The 16,587-nt window shown below is 39.1% G+C and overlaps 1 long non-coding RNA gene across 2 annotated transcripts; it reads left to right on the top strand.

The window, feature by feature from the left end:
* Nucleotides 1-591: 591 nt before the first annotated feature.
* On the top strand, nt 592-9,845 carry LOC147995705 (uncharacterized). 2 transcript variants are annotated; one of them, XR_015683813.1, is made up of 3 exons: nt 603-874; nt 8,071-8,317; nt 8,787-9,845. It is a non-coding gene; the product is annotated as an uncharacterized LOC147995705 (long non-coding RNA). The 2 variants fall into 2 exon arrangements; XR_015683812.1 differs by lacking the exons at nt 8,071-8,317; nt 8,787-9,845 and adding an exon at nt 5,358-6,070 and having other exon boundaries at nt 592-874.
* Nucleotides 9,846-16,587: the final 6,742 nt, after the last annotated feature.

Raw genomic sequence — 16,587 nt, forward strand, 5'->3', positions numbered from 1 at the left:
AAGATGGTAGCCCTATGCTATTTATGGAACAAGTAATTTCTTCCGTGAGTATCTATGTGGCACTTTTATTTCTCGCTTAGTGGTAGAAGTGTTTGACGCAGTCCTCCCCCTGTCCTCCCCCGACTCCTGTAGTTCTAGAATGGTCTGCTAGAGAACAGGAATCCAAGGGTGTTCATAAGTATGAGAACAGTCCAAGCCATTTGGCCTTGCGGCTTTGTAGGAGTGCCAGCTGCCATACAAGCCATCGCCTCATTTTGATGGCATTGTAGTACCTTGCTTACTGCTGGGTTTCCTCACAGTTAAACTGACCTCCTGACAGGAGGGCTGCTGTTATTTAATGTTCTTATTCAGACACCACAGTGATGGAGAGACAGTTTGCTCTCACTGCTCTTTGATGGAAATTCAGACTGCACTGTAAGGGTTTCCAGTGCCACCCCTACCTTCTGTTGAACTACTTTTGCAAACGGGTGTCCTGCTGGGAGCTAGAGGCTGTTCTGGCTGCTGAATCCACACCACTCCCACTGCCGCCCCGGCCCCGCCCCGCCCCGCCCCTCGCCCCGCCCAGGCCCAGCCTTGCCCATTTAGACTGGTGACTTCTATTTGAAGGAGACTTGAGTCTGTTTAAACAATTCAACTCTAATTCTCCGTTCTATTCTAACATTGGAGATGTCCATGGAATTTATTGCTCTTCAAAACTGTATGCTTCTTTCAACTCCACTGGAAGTGCCGTTGTAGTTTAGCCTAAGGAATCTTTAAATTTGAACCTCATTTAGTAAGAAAAATTTTAAATTCCTTCTTCCTTGAAAGACAGGATTTCCTTATGCAAACTATCTTGCTTCCTGCTTCCGCTTCTGAGACCAGCTCTGACAACTAGGTAATTCGTTTATTCTGTCTTCCTTTGAGCATTGCACATTTCTCTAGATGATAAGTATCTACGCGCGCGCGCGTTTGTGTGTGTGTGTGTGTGTTTGTGTGTGTGTGTGTGTGTGTGTGTGTGTGTGTGTGTGTGTGTGTGTGTGTTGGAGGCTGAACCTGGGCAATTGTCAGGCAAGTAGTGTATACTGAGTTAAATCAACAATCTTTAAAACTATTTAAAGACACATTAAAAAAATTTTAGAACTAACACAAAATAAATACATGCTGGCTGGCACGTGGGTTGGGGCAAAAGGAATCCGCAAGTAAAAGTGCTTGCTAGGCAAGCCTGGAGACTTCAATTCAATTTCCAGAACCCACATAAAGTTGGAAGGAGACAATCATGTACCATCTACAAAACACACACACACACACACACACACACACACACGACTCACACTCACATGCCCTAATAATAAACTTCTAAAAAATGTAGGTTGGTCCTTGTCTACTGTCACCCAATGAGAGTTTTCTTCTATGAGCTCCATTTGGTCAATACCTGCCCTCATCCTTTGGGATGCTCCCATGAACTCTAATAAACCTTATCTTGTTCACCAAAGAAAACCCCACATTTTTTTAAAATCATTCTGGTCATGGTATACTAAAAAAAAAAAAACAAGGGGCAGGCCTTTTGAGAGTGAAAGGGTCATATTCAGAGGACTAAAAGGGCTCGGTGCAGGATCCAGAAGTAGTCTTATTGCATATGTGGACCCATATTGGTACACCTAATTCTCAGCCCATACCCAGTATTCCCTGAAGTACACATGTAACAGAGAGCAATGCATCTATGAATACCTAGGAATGATACCCATCCTGTGCCCAAAACAGAGCCAGTGTCAGGGACAGAAAAATATCAAACAGAAACCTTAAACATGGAGTAGAGGTTGATTTTTAAGCAGGTCTAACCGTGGGGAAAGGAGCATTTTGCCACCTCGTTGTACTTGTAACTTTGCACAAATGTAAATATGTGCAGCTTGTCTGAGATTCTTCACATGAAGCCTTTTGCTCTAACTCGGGTGATTTTGCCAAAGTTATAAATGGCCAAAGACCATTGGCTAACACATGTTTTCTTTAGGGTGAACTATTAAGTTTTATAACCTCTACATTGCCGATTTTAAAAATATTGACTAGATGCAAACATTTTTGAGGCAGAAATGGGAAGGAACTGTGTCTTTTTTTTTTTAATCTTCCTTCGTTAATCTAAAATGTATATTTGAAAATTCTGCAGAAGAACAATTAGCTGATGCTATTTTTCTCAATTGGTGTCTATATTCTGGATAAAAAGAATTATCAATTTTTCTCCTTCATCGTCTCTTAGTGATTTTTATCTGAAGCGTAATAACTTGAGGGCAATTTAGCATTAGCCTACTATTTCAGTTGGAATAATTGAAGCAGTGGGTGATTCTATCCTTCGCACTCAGACTTAAGGAAAGAGAAGACGGAGAAAGGAAGGAGGAAAAATGAGGGAAAGAAAGAGTGAGATTCCCATTTAGATTCCAGATCTGGGAAAGGATTTAATTCTTTGATGATATTGAGAAAACTGATCTTGCCATTTAGGAGAGTGACTATCTTATAGCTACAGAAGAAACCCTCTATTTTTAGGACCAAGGTCTGAATCCCAGCCGTATATTCAAACGCATGTACCAATGCTTTCTGAGGTCACAAGACATAAAGCAGTGTCACTTATACAACAGGATCATTTCCCAACCTTTAAGCAAGAGGTATTACATACTTATGAATCTGGGCACTGGCACCAATCAGTCTTCAATAACTAATGGTGAGTACACTTAGCAAATGATAAAGCATTTAAAGCAGCTGAACACAGTCAAGCATGGGCGACCTAAGCTGGTCTGGAACAGCAGTTGCGTTCAGGATGCTAAGCAATAATGGTGAACTACGGTTGTGGCTTTGGACATCCATTAGTGTATGCCACGTGAAACTTAAAAACCTCTATGAGCATTTCCAGGAAGAAAACAAGGCCCATCAATGAATCAATAAAAACTTGTTTGTGTGAATTTATTTTGACAAATAATGGGGTGTTGGCAATTCTGTCACTGCTAACAGTGACCTTTTGTCAGTGAGTAAAGGGACATGTTCTTCATTGGACACAGTTGTAAATAATACATTTCAGTCACTAGAACAGTGTTCCTAATCTATTTCAGAAAAGGGTCCATTTCTTTTTAAATTACTAGACACATTATAATCACTGCTGTGGGACAACAGTCAAGAACTTTGACTCCCAAACCTCAAGGATCGTAAATTCAAGGGGAAAAATCAGGCTTGGGCATTCCTATCTCTTTTGCTTCCTGGGAATGCCTGCTTCATCTTCCAAGAGCATCTGGGTAGAACAATAAGGAAAGAAATCATCAAATACATTTGGAAGAAAGAATCCCACTCAATCGTTCATTTATATTTTTAAATTCATTTAATTTTACTTATTTTGCTTTTATTGATTCGTATGTAGATTCTGATACCCATTTTGTTTCAAAAATAACAAATAAAACAGATGTACTTATTAATCACCTCTAACTTTAGTCCATTTACATTCTATGTATGCTTTTGTCTGTATCTTTGAATCCCTCTGATGTATACATAAGTAAGTAGGGTGAATATACAGATGCACTCTTATATTTATTAAAACATAGGTCATACATTTTTATATATGCCATGTACATTTTCCTGTTTAAGACAAAGTCTCAATTATTTAACCCCAGCTGACCTGGAACTCACTACCCAACCAGGCTGTCCTTGAAAGCTATGAGGACTCACACCTGATTTTCTCATTCCTCACCTTTAAGGTCCTTGATGTCACAGAGTCAAACATAGTACTCGGTCATGCCTCTGCCTCCCAAGTGCTGCGATGAAAGATGAATGCCACCCCACCATGCCCAGCCTCCATGTTTTTCATGATCCAACAATAATTTACTGTAAACGGAATGTAAAGAAAGATCGTGTGTGTGTGTGTGTGTGTGTGTGTGTGTGTGTGTGTGTTGTGCACGTGTGTGTGTAATTTTTTTATTTTTGGTTGTGAGCCTACCCTTTAACGGCTGAGCCAACTCTCCAGCCCATAAGTGTAATTATGAATATATCCCTGCTTCCTGTGGTTAGATCTCTTAGAAAAGTCTCAGCAATATTTCAGGTCAGAACAGTAAGAACCACATGGACCTTTTTAACTGTTGCATTATGTATCCCATTGAAAAGGTTTAACAGATGCTACTTACCCATTCTCCTTCATGCCTCCTCACATGGGCCAGATTTTTCTAGCATAATCAGAAGAAGAACTGTTCACTAAAAGGGGATCTATATTTAATGCTTCATAGAAATTCTGCCAAATTCTCTTTCAAAATGGTTGTGCCAAATTATTACCACCAGTTATTCAGGAAAGTTAATGCATTCTTGACTCTTATCAACCCAAAGTTCAACAAAGATTTACATTTCTTGCCAAACTGTTCGAAATTCCAGTTCTCTGTGTAATGAGGGCAGTTGAACATATTTCCTATGTAGCTACTGGACAAATGAATTTTCTACTTTGGATTTGTATCTATGAAATTTAACTTTAAAACATGGTTGAATAGTGTGTCAGATAGTTTTAACTTTAACAATCTTTGAGCAATATTTTGTGAAAATATGTTCTTCTTTAATTGATCAAGGTATTTATTTATCTCAAATAGCTATATAAATTGCCATTGGTTTTCTCCATTTTATGCCTTATCTTCTAACTCTGAAAAGATATAGTTCATAAAACTTCAGTACTATATGATACAAGTATCTTTTCCTTAGAGCTTTGTCAGACCTTTTCTAAGGTGACATCCATACTCTCCATCTCTCTCTCTCTCTCTCTCTCTCTCTCTCTCTCTCTCTGTCTGTCTTTGTCTCTGTCTCTCTTTCTGTTAACATTTTATTTATATATTGGGATAGATGGGATATTGGGTTTGTGCTTCTTTTCCAGGGCATGATCTGTTTCTCTAATGTCATCTACTGAACACCTCCCTATTATAATGACAACAGATACCACCTCATTTATTTATGAGAATTTCCCTGGTAATCAGTTATCTTGATTCCCTAATTTGTCCCATGTTATAAAAAAAAGTTTGCTACTTATCAGCTGCTAATGGGAAGAGTGTTGTGAGATGTACTCCAGCAGATACTCTATACACACACACACACACACACACACACAGAGAGAGAGAGAGAGAGAGAGAGAGAGAGAGAGAGAGAGAGAGAATGAGAGGGGGTGGGGGGAAAGGACAATCTATTCTGTCTGCATGATTTGCTGGGGCTATGGAGGTGCAGAACTTGTGGGAGTGGCCAACCAATGACTGGTCTAATTTGAGGTCTACACCAAGGAGAGGGAGCCCATATCTGACATTGCCTGGGTGCCAGGAAGTGATCAGAGATCTAAGATAGAAAGAAATATCAATAATGATCTTGTGCTATATTTATAGATCTTGCCTAGCTTCATGGTCATCAGAGAGGTTTCCTCTGGCAGCTGACTGGAGCAGATGCAGAGAACCACAGCCAAACATTAGGTGCAAACCAAATTGGCCATCTCCATTTGGTCCCTCCTTTTGGAGCTCTAGGGGACCACAAAGAAGAGGAAGAGGAAGGATTGCAGGAGCAAGAGAGGTCAAAGGACCAGAAGAATACAACTCAGATTCAACAAAGCAAAGCTCCCAGGGGCTCACAGATACTAAAACCACAATCACACAGCCTAAAGGGATCTGTACTAGGGCCTCTGCAAATATGCCATAGTTGTTAACTCGATGTTTTTGTGGGAGTCCTAACAGTGGGAGTTGGGGATTTTCATTTTGCCTACTCTTGGGACCCTTTTCCTCCTACTGAATTGCCTTGTCCAACCCTGATATGAGGGTTTGTGCTTAGTTTTATTGCATCTGTGTTTGGTTGATATCTCTGGGAAGCCTGTTCTTTTCCTAAGGGAAATGGAGAAGGAATGGATCCGGGGGAGAGAGGAGGGAGGTATGGGGGGAACTGGACACAGTGTAATGAAGTGAAATTGCAGTCAGTTTGTAATATATGAGAGTAAAATAAAATAAAATATAAAGAATTTTGAAAGGAAGCCATTGTGGGGCTATCTAGTAGGAGTGTAAATGTATCAAATTATCAAAGAATGAATAAAAACATTTTAAACAATTTAAAATTAATAAATAATTATGCCCAAATCAAAAGGGTATACCACTTTTAAATATTAGGCATTTTTAAAATTCTGTGTGTGTGTGTGTGTGTGTGTGTGTGTGTGTGCACGAGCATGCGTGTGCATATGAGTGCAGGTGCCTATTGGGGCCAATTAGAGTAGAAGTTATAGGGAGTTTCATGTATGTTGTCCCACGTAGGCTCTGGAACTTGAACCCAGGTTTTCTACAAGAGAAGTCTTTCCTCATGACTCTTATAGTTTTATATAGGATGTTGAGAGCAGAGAGTGCAATCACACAGCCAGTGGGTGGGTGCACTATAGAGCATCAATAGGATGCTAAATTTAATCATTTCTGTTGTCCTCTTATGGAGTAATCAGAAATACAGATCCGTTCTATCTATATCAAGTCCATATAGGGTATTTTGAACTTAGTACAGCTTGTTTTTTTTTTTACCATTTCCAAACTTCTCATCAGAGATAACATGTGTATGAGTTACTTGTGTCATTGTTATGCTAAACCATCTGAGAAGAGCAACCTAAGGAGGAAAGGATTTATTTTAGCTCACAGTTGGAAGGTGGCGCAGTCATGGTGGGGAAGTCACAATAGGGAGAGCTTCAGGCAATGGTCCTAATCCATCTGCAGCAGAAAGCAACAGTGATGAATGGTCATGCTCAGCTACATGTCTCATAATAAAATGTAGGATCCCAGCCCTTTGTATAGGATGGGAAAGCAATGTAGATTGAACTTCAAGAAGACTTTAAATAACTGAGATGTTTGACTGAATGCTATGTGTATTAAATCAGAAGAAACACAGCAAGAGGACCTATGTGTGGTTTCAGTGTGTGGTTCCACACTCCGGGTAGTTCTTTCTATATCAATTAACCTAGTGTTGTTTCAAAAATGTGCCCAGAGACTAACTACCCTAGATAATCCACATAGGTAGGTATGCCCAGAGGCTTGTCTCCTATATCCTGTCAAGTTGACAATCAAAGCTTACCATTACAATATGCAAAGCATAACATTATGGGGAAATTTTTTGGTTTATTAGTTTTGTTAAAAATTTTAAATCCATCTGAGAAAATGAAGTATACAAGCACAAAAATATGGTATAAGTAGATAAAGATAATACAGTGTATTATTTTTAAGCAAATAGGATAAACCAAGCTGAGGTTCCTTGTGATGTAGGAAACTTCAGCTAGAATGTAGCCACAGAGCTCTGAATAAGTGGACACAAGACCATGGAGAAATTCTCATTTCCTTCTGTCAGTTTGACTGGAACAGAGTAAAAAAGAAATACCTCTCTGGAAGAGTGTCTGGGGTAGCAATGTAGACTGAACTTCAAGAAGACATTGAACAACTGAGATGTTTGGTTGAATGCTGTGTTTATTAGGGATATACTAATAGGGATAGAAGAAACTTATAGATTTCACAGGGTGAAATTTTACAGATAGAAGAAACACAGGGTGGCCAGTGTTTTTTGAATTGACTTGGTAGTTGCTCTCCAGTCACCTAGAAAATGGCACAAATGTTAAAGATTCTCCTCAACCAACCCTCAGGGGGAAAGAATTAAATTATCTCTACACTTGAGGAAAAAATCTAAAGGCGACGTATGTCCTTTGAGTCATCATAGCATAACCCCCCTCTGGGAAATAAATTTGTACTTTGCCTATTTTGCTTGAAGGAGCCAGGAAATGGCAAACTCCTTTCTCTGGAGACATGAGAACTTTGTTTTCCAGGGTATCCTAAGAGGAGTCATGCTGTTTTTTTTTCCTTCCTTCCTTCTTTCCTTCCTTCCTTCCTTCCTTCCTCCATCCCTTCCTTCCTTTTTTCCTTTTCTTTTCTTTTCTTTTCTCGGTAGCCATTTAAACAGTTTTTAGTGATATCCATCACTGAGTTTTAATTTGTCTATAAAATTTTCTTAATTATGGTCAGGATTTCAATCCACGTCAAAGGAGAGACTAGGTCTAGTGTCAAAAGACTGAATTCTGTTTGCTTCATCTCCCAGCTCCTTGTGTTGATCAGAATTAATATGAGCCAACTGGCATATTGCAAGCTGTACTAGAGAGCCTCAATGAAAAGAAACTTAAGAAGTTCTCAGCCCATCAGCTAGTGCAAAGAAAAAATAAGCCTGTTTGCAACCATGAAAATGGATTCTTCCCCATTGGAGTCATTTGCCAACCTCAATACTATTGATGAGTGGAAAACCCTTCTGATGGAAGACACACATGAGTGTGCCAAAATTCAAAATTCATGTAAGTCTATGAGGTCATATTCCATTGTATTGAGCCAGTAAATTTTAGGTGATTTTTTTTTATTCAAAATCTATAACTAATGCAGACCATTCCATACTGAAACATGCTATGGTATCGTAGGCCTCTTGAAATAAAAAGAGATGTTTAAATCAGGTACATTCATACCACATTCAATGCAGAAGACCCTCATGAAACCCTCTTCTTATGACTGTTAGGTCGCATGTGAATCCCCACCATGTTTTAAATATTCTTGCCCAGTTAATTTTTGACCAGGTTTGGGATTTTTTTCTCACTAATAGTTCCTTGTTAATGTTGAGCTTTGGTGTCTCAGCATATGACTTTCATTAATGTTGGCTTCTCAGCTGGGATAAGGAGAATTGTATTAGTTGTTAAGACTAGTGGGAAAGAAATAGTATGTTAGGTCAGAGAAGATCATCCTTACTGGCCTAATGACTCTTTCCACACACAGGTTTCCTGTGGTAAACATTTCCTCGAAATAGAAAAGGAAAATGCCAACCTAATTGTGTTCAGAGATCATGACGAAGAGGGGGAAAATGAATTGTTGTAATAAATACCCACAAGAATTCTCAAAAACACATCTGATGAGTTACAGATTTATCAGCATTTGACTTCTTAAATAAGGAAAGCTTCAGGGTGGTAATCCCTGCAATCCCTCAGGGACTGTTCTTTGTCATGGTCATGTGTGTGGCAGCTGCAGTACATCTTAGCATCCCTCTGCGTTTCCCAAGCACATTATCAGCATGTGAAGTCATACACCAAAATGTGATGAGGCCATCCATTGAAAAGCCGCTGTGAAAGACTGGACACATGAAAGAATTTAACCCGAGAGAACCATTGAAAAGTTACTGCATTCCTGGGTGAGTACAGCATAGCTGAGGCTACTGATTGCTACTCCTTATTTCTTTTGGGGTTCATTCCTTCATGCTGAGGCTGCTATTTCAAACACCTGAAACTCTGCTTGTATAGGAGTTAATATCGACTTGCTCTGGTCAGGAAAATATTAAGAATTTCTAGAGGGAAATATTGGATTAGAAACAGGAAGACAGGCACCATCTTCCTTATAGCTCTGTTGGAAAACTCTTAAGACATACTCCACATTGGCTCCAAGAAGGCCTGCATCAAATTAAACTGCAGCCGTCCAAAGCGGTGGTCAACTTCTTGATGAAGATTAGCTGGCCTCTCCTGTTTGATCCTCTTGTCCATTCCCAATATTTGCAATTGTAAATGTCTCTGGGATGACTCAAGTAAGGTGTTTGGACACAAACCCATGCCTGAGATTGGACTGTAAACAACTTGTTTTACAATTGCATATTTAAATTAGGTTTTGCTTTATTCTATTAACTTCTTTTCCTCTATTTTCTAGTTTATTAAGTTAACAAACTCAAGACCTCTCTTACCCTGCAAATATAGAACTTGCTTGCTGAAATATTACTGCTAATTACTGAACACAGGCATGTAAACATTTTGAAATGTTTTATTTTCATTCATATTAAAATATTTTATAATATCATATTGGACTTAATCTCTTGCTTTCTGGTGCTGGAGTTAGATTCCAAGGCTGGGTCCACTCTAGATAAATGTTCTGCTACTGAGCTATGTCTTGAATATATCACTGGACTGAGTCTTTTTTTTTTTTTGTCCTTAGGGGTCATTTTATTGTTACTTTATTTTATTTTTTATTGGATATTGTATGTATTTACAATTCAAATGTTATAGCCTCCCCTCCCATACTCCCTTCTCTCCTTGCTTCTCTGAAGACTCCCACCTCCACCCACCCACTCCCACCTCAAGGCCCAGGCATCCCATACACAGTGAAAACGAGCCTTCACAGGCCCAAAGGATTCTCTTCCTACTGATGCCAGACAAGGCCATCTTCTGCTACACGTGTGGCTGAAGCCATGGGTTTCTCCATGTCTACTCATTGGTTGGTGGTTTAGTCCCTGGGAATGCTGGGGTGTCTGGTTGGTTGGACTGAATCGTTAATTCATGGACATTAGAATCTTCTCGTTTACTTATCAATATTTTCAGCGATCTTTTATGCTAATGATTTCTACTGCTCCTCCATTGTTGACATCCCAGCTTAACTCCCTAAGACTTGTTTTGTGGCTCTAAGCATCATCCAGACGCATAAATATTCAAAGTGTAACTGATAAAAATGTATTCGCTGTTGTCTTGGAGAGTTGTAAATTTGAATTCGGTAAGGGGACATTTGACTGTGATAGAAATCCATTATAGTCTTACTAACTTATGCTCTACTTTGTTCTACCAGAGAGAGAGAGAGAGAGAGAGAGAGAGAGAGAGAGAGAGAGAGAGAGAGAGAGAGAGAGAGGGAGAGGGAGAGGGAGAGGGAGAGGGAGAGGGAGAGGGAGAGGGAGAGGGAGAGAGAGAGCACTTAAAGCCTGACAAACGTGGCTCTATCAGTTTCCGGGAGTCACATGTTTCAATCAACGAATAATCATACTGTTCTTATGTACATTAACAATTAAACTTTCACCAGCTGTGGTGGTACATACCTTTAATCCCAGCACTTGGGAGGCAAAGGCAGGGAGTTCGAGTCCAGTCTGGACTACATACAGTGTTCCAGGACAGCCAGAGCTACATAGACAGACCCTGTCTCAGAAGTAACTGTCCTCCTCCCACCACCCAAAAACCCAACTGGAACTTTTAAATTCCCTAGACGTATTGCTGTCTGCATCATTATGAAGGAAATCATTTTTACAATTAAGACATTGTTTTCTCTACTATTTCCTTTGTGCGATACTAATGCAGTGTCTTCTACTTTCTTTTGTTTGGGATGAGTTATTTTGCTTTCAGATTAGACTGACATTTTGTTTCTTTCATGAAACTATGTGTCTGTGTAAAGCTCTCTCTTACCCCGGAAATTTGAATCACGTGATGAGTTATTTTTACTGTAAGCATTGGGTCATTGCATGTTGTTGGGCTGAACGTGTGGCTCCCTCACTGCACAATTAGGCCATCCTCGGCGTTGTCTCAAGTCTCTGTCCCAATGCCTTCCATCCTGCAGTTTTCATCCTGATGAAAAGTCTCTCATGCTTCTCTTTGTGCCTCTACACGGAATATATTGTCCTGTTTATAAGATCTTTTTCTTTTACAATGAAGTATTTAGAAATTTGACTATGCCATGCCTAGTCATACTTGGTTTTTCTTGTTACAGAGCTTTCTTATTTTTATGTTTTTATCAGTTGTGAGTTTCATATATGCATATAATGTACTTTTAATCGACTTCCATTTTATTCCCATCAAATTCTCTTCCATCATCCTCCCTCCATGCCCTCCCTTCTCATCATAAATCTTATTTTCCTGCTTCTTCTCAGGTCTCATACTATTTGGGTCAGTATGTCATTGAGTGTGTATTTCATTTTGAATGCTAAATGTTTTTATGCTACAACCCTTTTATTTTACTCTGGAGGAGAATTTGATCTTTTAGAGGTTTGCTTTTATAATCAGGTGGAGCACACAATTTTTAGTCTACATACGATAAATTCCCACATGCAAGCCATCAGCTGAGAGCATCCTTGGCACCTCCTGTTCAATAAGCTTTGAGATTTTCTAGTCCACTTGGTTGATGCAAACTGGGCCCCAACTCTGTGTGAATTAATTAGAATCCTCCCAGGTGATGTTTTCCCCAGGCTCAGGTAATTCCTTTCCATTACATGTGGATCATCACTTTGCTGAGGACTCACAGAACAACCACAGCACAGCCCAGAAATCCCTCGTTACTGTCTAACCATCTGTCAGGGTGGCAGTTGGAATCTGCTCTCCCTTGATACAGTTTCCTGTCTATAACGCCTAAAAATCTTCTCCCCATTCCTAGCATTCCCCTTATTTGTACTACAAAGGCATTGAAACATTCTTGGGGTCAGACGTCTCAGAGATTTCCTCTCCTGGAAGCTTGGTGTTTGATATCTTTAAAATTATGGTACATGTATCCTTTTCTATTCGTTTATTATTTTGGATGATAAGGCAAATTTGGTTCATATTATTTCATCACTGGGTGTCAGATGAGTCTCATACTTTGATGAATAAAGTAAAACAGAGAAGACTTGTTTAATGTCAAGTGCTGTGGTCACGGTTTAAATGCAGATATTCAGGCTTTAGAGTTTATGTCATTTACCCTCTGGATTTTTAAGCTTGTCACTTCAAAGTATTACTTACTTTTATATTATTGATTAATGAAACATTACAGATTTTTTTAAATGGGCATGGGACCAAAAGTATTTTATGTAGGCAGTACAATGTATGCAGGCAGGGAATTGTATGCACATCCCCAAACAACAGGATTCAATAATAGGAATTACACAGATGTTTCAAATAGCTAAGGTTGAACAAGGTAATAAATAATTTAAATCATAGCATAGTGGACTCAGATAGGTTTAGGACATTCTTATTCTGGGACATTTTAGCACATTTCACTTAGAGTTCAGAGTTGTGAGATATACAAGCTTTGGTAAGACTGGGACAAGAACTCTCCTGAGCACCCCTGACTTGAAACTCCACAAGGGTAATTAATGGAAATGCCATTAGCTTACTTTGTTGAGACAGCATGAATAAAGAGCTTAGGTAATTATGCAAATAGTGTATAGATTGCTGTCTGCAAGCAGGTGAGGGCAGGTAAAGACCAGGCTAAAGCCTGTGATTGGGCAGTAGAAAAAAAGGGCGGGTGCATAGTTTTTGAGAGGCAGGAGAGATAGGAGAGAGGGGAGAAGGAAGGAAGATGGGGGAAGAGAAAGATGACCCAGATCCTTATAGCTTTAAATAACCATAAGTAGCTATGAATAGCTTATAAGGTATGGATAATTCCAGGACAATTTGTCTTATCTAGGTAGGCAGTTTATATCAATATTAATTGGCTCTAACTCTAATGTGTGGACGTTTTATGAGGTGAGAATTTACTGATATCAATCTGATTGATAACTTACAAGCCTCTAGAGCTTTGATCTTGCTGGGGTACAGGGATTTGTGACAGCTAACCTCGAGATGAGTGGTCGTTGCCTGGGGCTGACATGGCAGCGACCTGCCAAGGGACCTTAGCGAGTTGGGTGGAGACATTTCAAGAGCTCTGGGCCAGAGAGTCTGACGAGCAAGACCAGTAGGGTTAGAAAGTAGCCCTGGTGGTAGCATGGGATGGAAAATTCCTTTTTTATTATTTAACGCTACATATTGCATTGAGAACAAGAAGACAAAAGGAGGTACACATTATCCACTATCTGCTGCCATATTTGGTTTCAACTGCTTTATTCTAAAACTGAGGCTGCCTGTCCTTTTCTGTCTGGAAAGCATGTGAAAGTAAGTATTAGACTGTATGTGTACATACACTTTCACTGACAACTCACAGTGACATTTTACAACTCTTTCCCAATGGCGATGCTGTCTAATTAACACTATTTCTTGATTTCAGTAGCTGCCAAGTCCTCTTCTTTGGTAACTGAGAAAGTAATGCTTATTACAAATATCAAAGAAAAAAATGAAGTGTTTTCTCTTTTTCTTCCCATTATTCTTCTTTATGTCGAGAGATTAAAATTAGTTTGTGCAAAACCTACGGCATAGTGCAGAGTAGGTACCTAAGGACTGACACCTTGGGATTCTATGAGAAAACTTTGGGGGGATACCAATGCCAGAGAGAGACAGAAAATGGAAGAGAATGAAAACAAAGAGGAGACAGAAGGAGAATAACATAGCAGTCACAGTAACTGCAGCCACAGAGACAGAAGGCAGGGCGTGTAGGTAAAATAATACAGAATACAAATGGTCTGCATCTTGTTTGGTGGCTTTTCCTTTTATTTGTTTTTGGTTTGGGGGTTTGTTGTTGTTTTGTTGTTGGTTGTTGTTGTTGTTGTTGTTGTTGTTGTTTTGGCTTGATCAAATTCAAGCCAGTCAAAGATCCAACATGGTTGGGAGTGGGACTCAGGAAACCCCACCCCTAACTGAGGTCTACTGGCAGTTGATATATTGAGGGTGAGGGAGTCACTATTCTTTTGGGGTATGGTTGCTATTAGTTTGCCCATGCTGTAGTCAATGGTTACACATCCATATGCATATGATCAGAGCTAATAGGATCCAGAGACTGGTAGTAGTAGTAGTAGTAGTAGTAGTAGTAGTAGTAGTAGTAAGTAATAGTAGTAGTAGTAACTAATGATAATGGTAAATGGGAGGGAGTCAGACTAACTGGGGAGCTGAGGGAGATTGTGGGAGATAAATACGATAATACAACATCATATGCATGTGTGCAATTTGCAAAGAATAAAGTTAAAATATTCTTAAAATAACATGACAAAAAAGAAAGGTCTTCCAGATGTTCAAGTACCCTACAAGCAGAGAATAAGTATCATGTCAGTCCAGTAGTTCTCAACCTGTGAGTGGTGACCGCCCAGAGGGTTGTAGAAAAACCTTTTCACAGGGGGCATCGAAGACCACTGGATAACACAGATATTACTTTATGATTCAAAACACTAGCAAATTTACAAAAATGAAGTAGCAATGGATATACATTTATGCTTGGGGGTCACCACAACATGAGGAACTGTATTAAAGGGTCGCAGCATTAGGGGTGTTAAGAAAGACTGTGTCAATCAATACTTCGGATAGTCTTCTCAAGGAATGTTTAGACTAATAAAATGGGAATTAAAATGCAAAACTGATTGGAGAATGCTTATAGGAAGATAAAGAGGATCATTATATCTTAAAGTTAGATATTCAGGAAAAATGGTAGATCTAGCTTAGAGAATATTTGCCTCTGCCCCAGTGCTGTAATCTTTCCTAACTTCAGTAATTCCAAAAACTGTAATGTTTATTCCAATTTGCTTATAAATGTTTCACATCCAACCATTATATTCTGACTACTGAAAAATGTAACAGTAGCACAAAATGTCCATAAACATTTAATATAATAGCCATATATATTTTCAGATTGCTTTATACAGTAAATATAAACATCTTATTCTTTTCCCCTTTAAAACTCCCTTTAAATATCTCATATTATCACCTCAATGAAAAGTATCAATTGACATTGCTTCTGTCTTTTCAATTCAATTTCAACAGCTTTGTTTCCAGGTCCCCTATTCCGAGCCACTCGCATCGGCTCTCCACTGTTTTGTGTTCACTTTTCCAGACAATAAAAATATAAACATTCAGATGAACAGCGCTATCTGCAGCACCCAGGAGAGACTCGTCCTTGGATATTTAAAATATTTCATCACAGGCTATAGCAACATGCATTTTGGAGAGAATGGAGTATCCACTTCTGTAAGATATTTCTGTAGTTGTAGAAATTATTCTGGGGAAATTACTTTTTTTCCCCTCTTTATCATTTAATAGTCTGCTGTGAAGTGCATCCGCCCTCTGGAGAGATAGGCTCGCTCCATAATCGTGTTGCTGCTGAGAAAAGGCCCCTACTGACACTTTTCATCAACCCCACACCAATCTTTTCTACAGACCCAGGTTTGTATATTTTAAAAATATTATATGTATGTAGCTCTGAATTGAAAAAAAAAGGAATGGTATCCAAGTCTGAGTGACTTAGCAAATAAGTGGTGCGTGGATATCTCAGCTCTCTTCTCTCTTGAATTTTCTCACAAAATGGTTTTAATAAGACGAGGATGACAACTAAGTTTTTCCAATTATCATTTCTCGAATGCAGCGTTCAGTGGCTGAGTGTCGAAGAGAGCACCTCAAGTCCTTCAGGGGTCAGTAATTAAACAGGGGGAAAGGAGTTTAAATGACTTCACCCTGTCTTTTTAAATTGAATTCAATATTCCTTTATTGTGACTCTTTCCATTTCAAAATATGAGGGCACAGTCCTTGCCTCTCCTTTGCCCCAACTTGCAACAAAAACAATATATTTTAGAAATCTGCAGACTGCAATGAACTTCATTTTTATTGAGCTAAGAAGTTGCACATCAACCTGCACTCAGGCACTGAGGGACAAAGGACAGCTAGATTAAGCATAGACATTTCTGTTTCAAGCAGCAAGCAAGTCTGCAAAGCATCAAAATCTCTCGTCGTTTTCTGTAAGGTGAGAGTAGTGGTCACTATATTATAGAACTTGAGTGGGGATCAAATAGATACCAAATGTGCAAAAACCGATAATAAATACCAGTACCTTTTTGATTTATGATAAATGCTATACGGTACATCTGAATCTTATGAACTGACAAAAGCAGAGAAATCAAGTTGCAACTAATATTTACCTGCCCAGTTTATGACATATGACAAACTTACAATTATAAGGG

The sequence above is a fragment of the Rattus norvegicus genome, chromosome 3 (genome assembly GCF_021556685.1).
Source record: "Rattus norvegicus strain SHRSP/BbbUtx chromosome 3, alternate assembly SHRSP_T2T, whole genome shotgun sequence".
Lineage (NCBI taxonomy): Eukaryota > Metazoa > Chordata > Mammalia > Rodentia > Muridae > Rattus > Rattus norvegicus.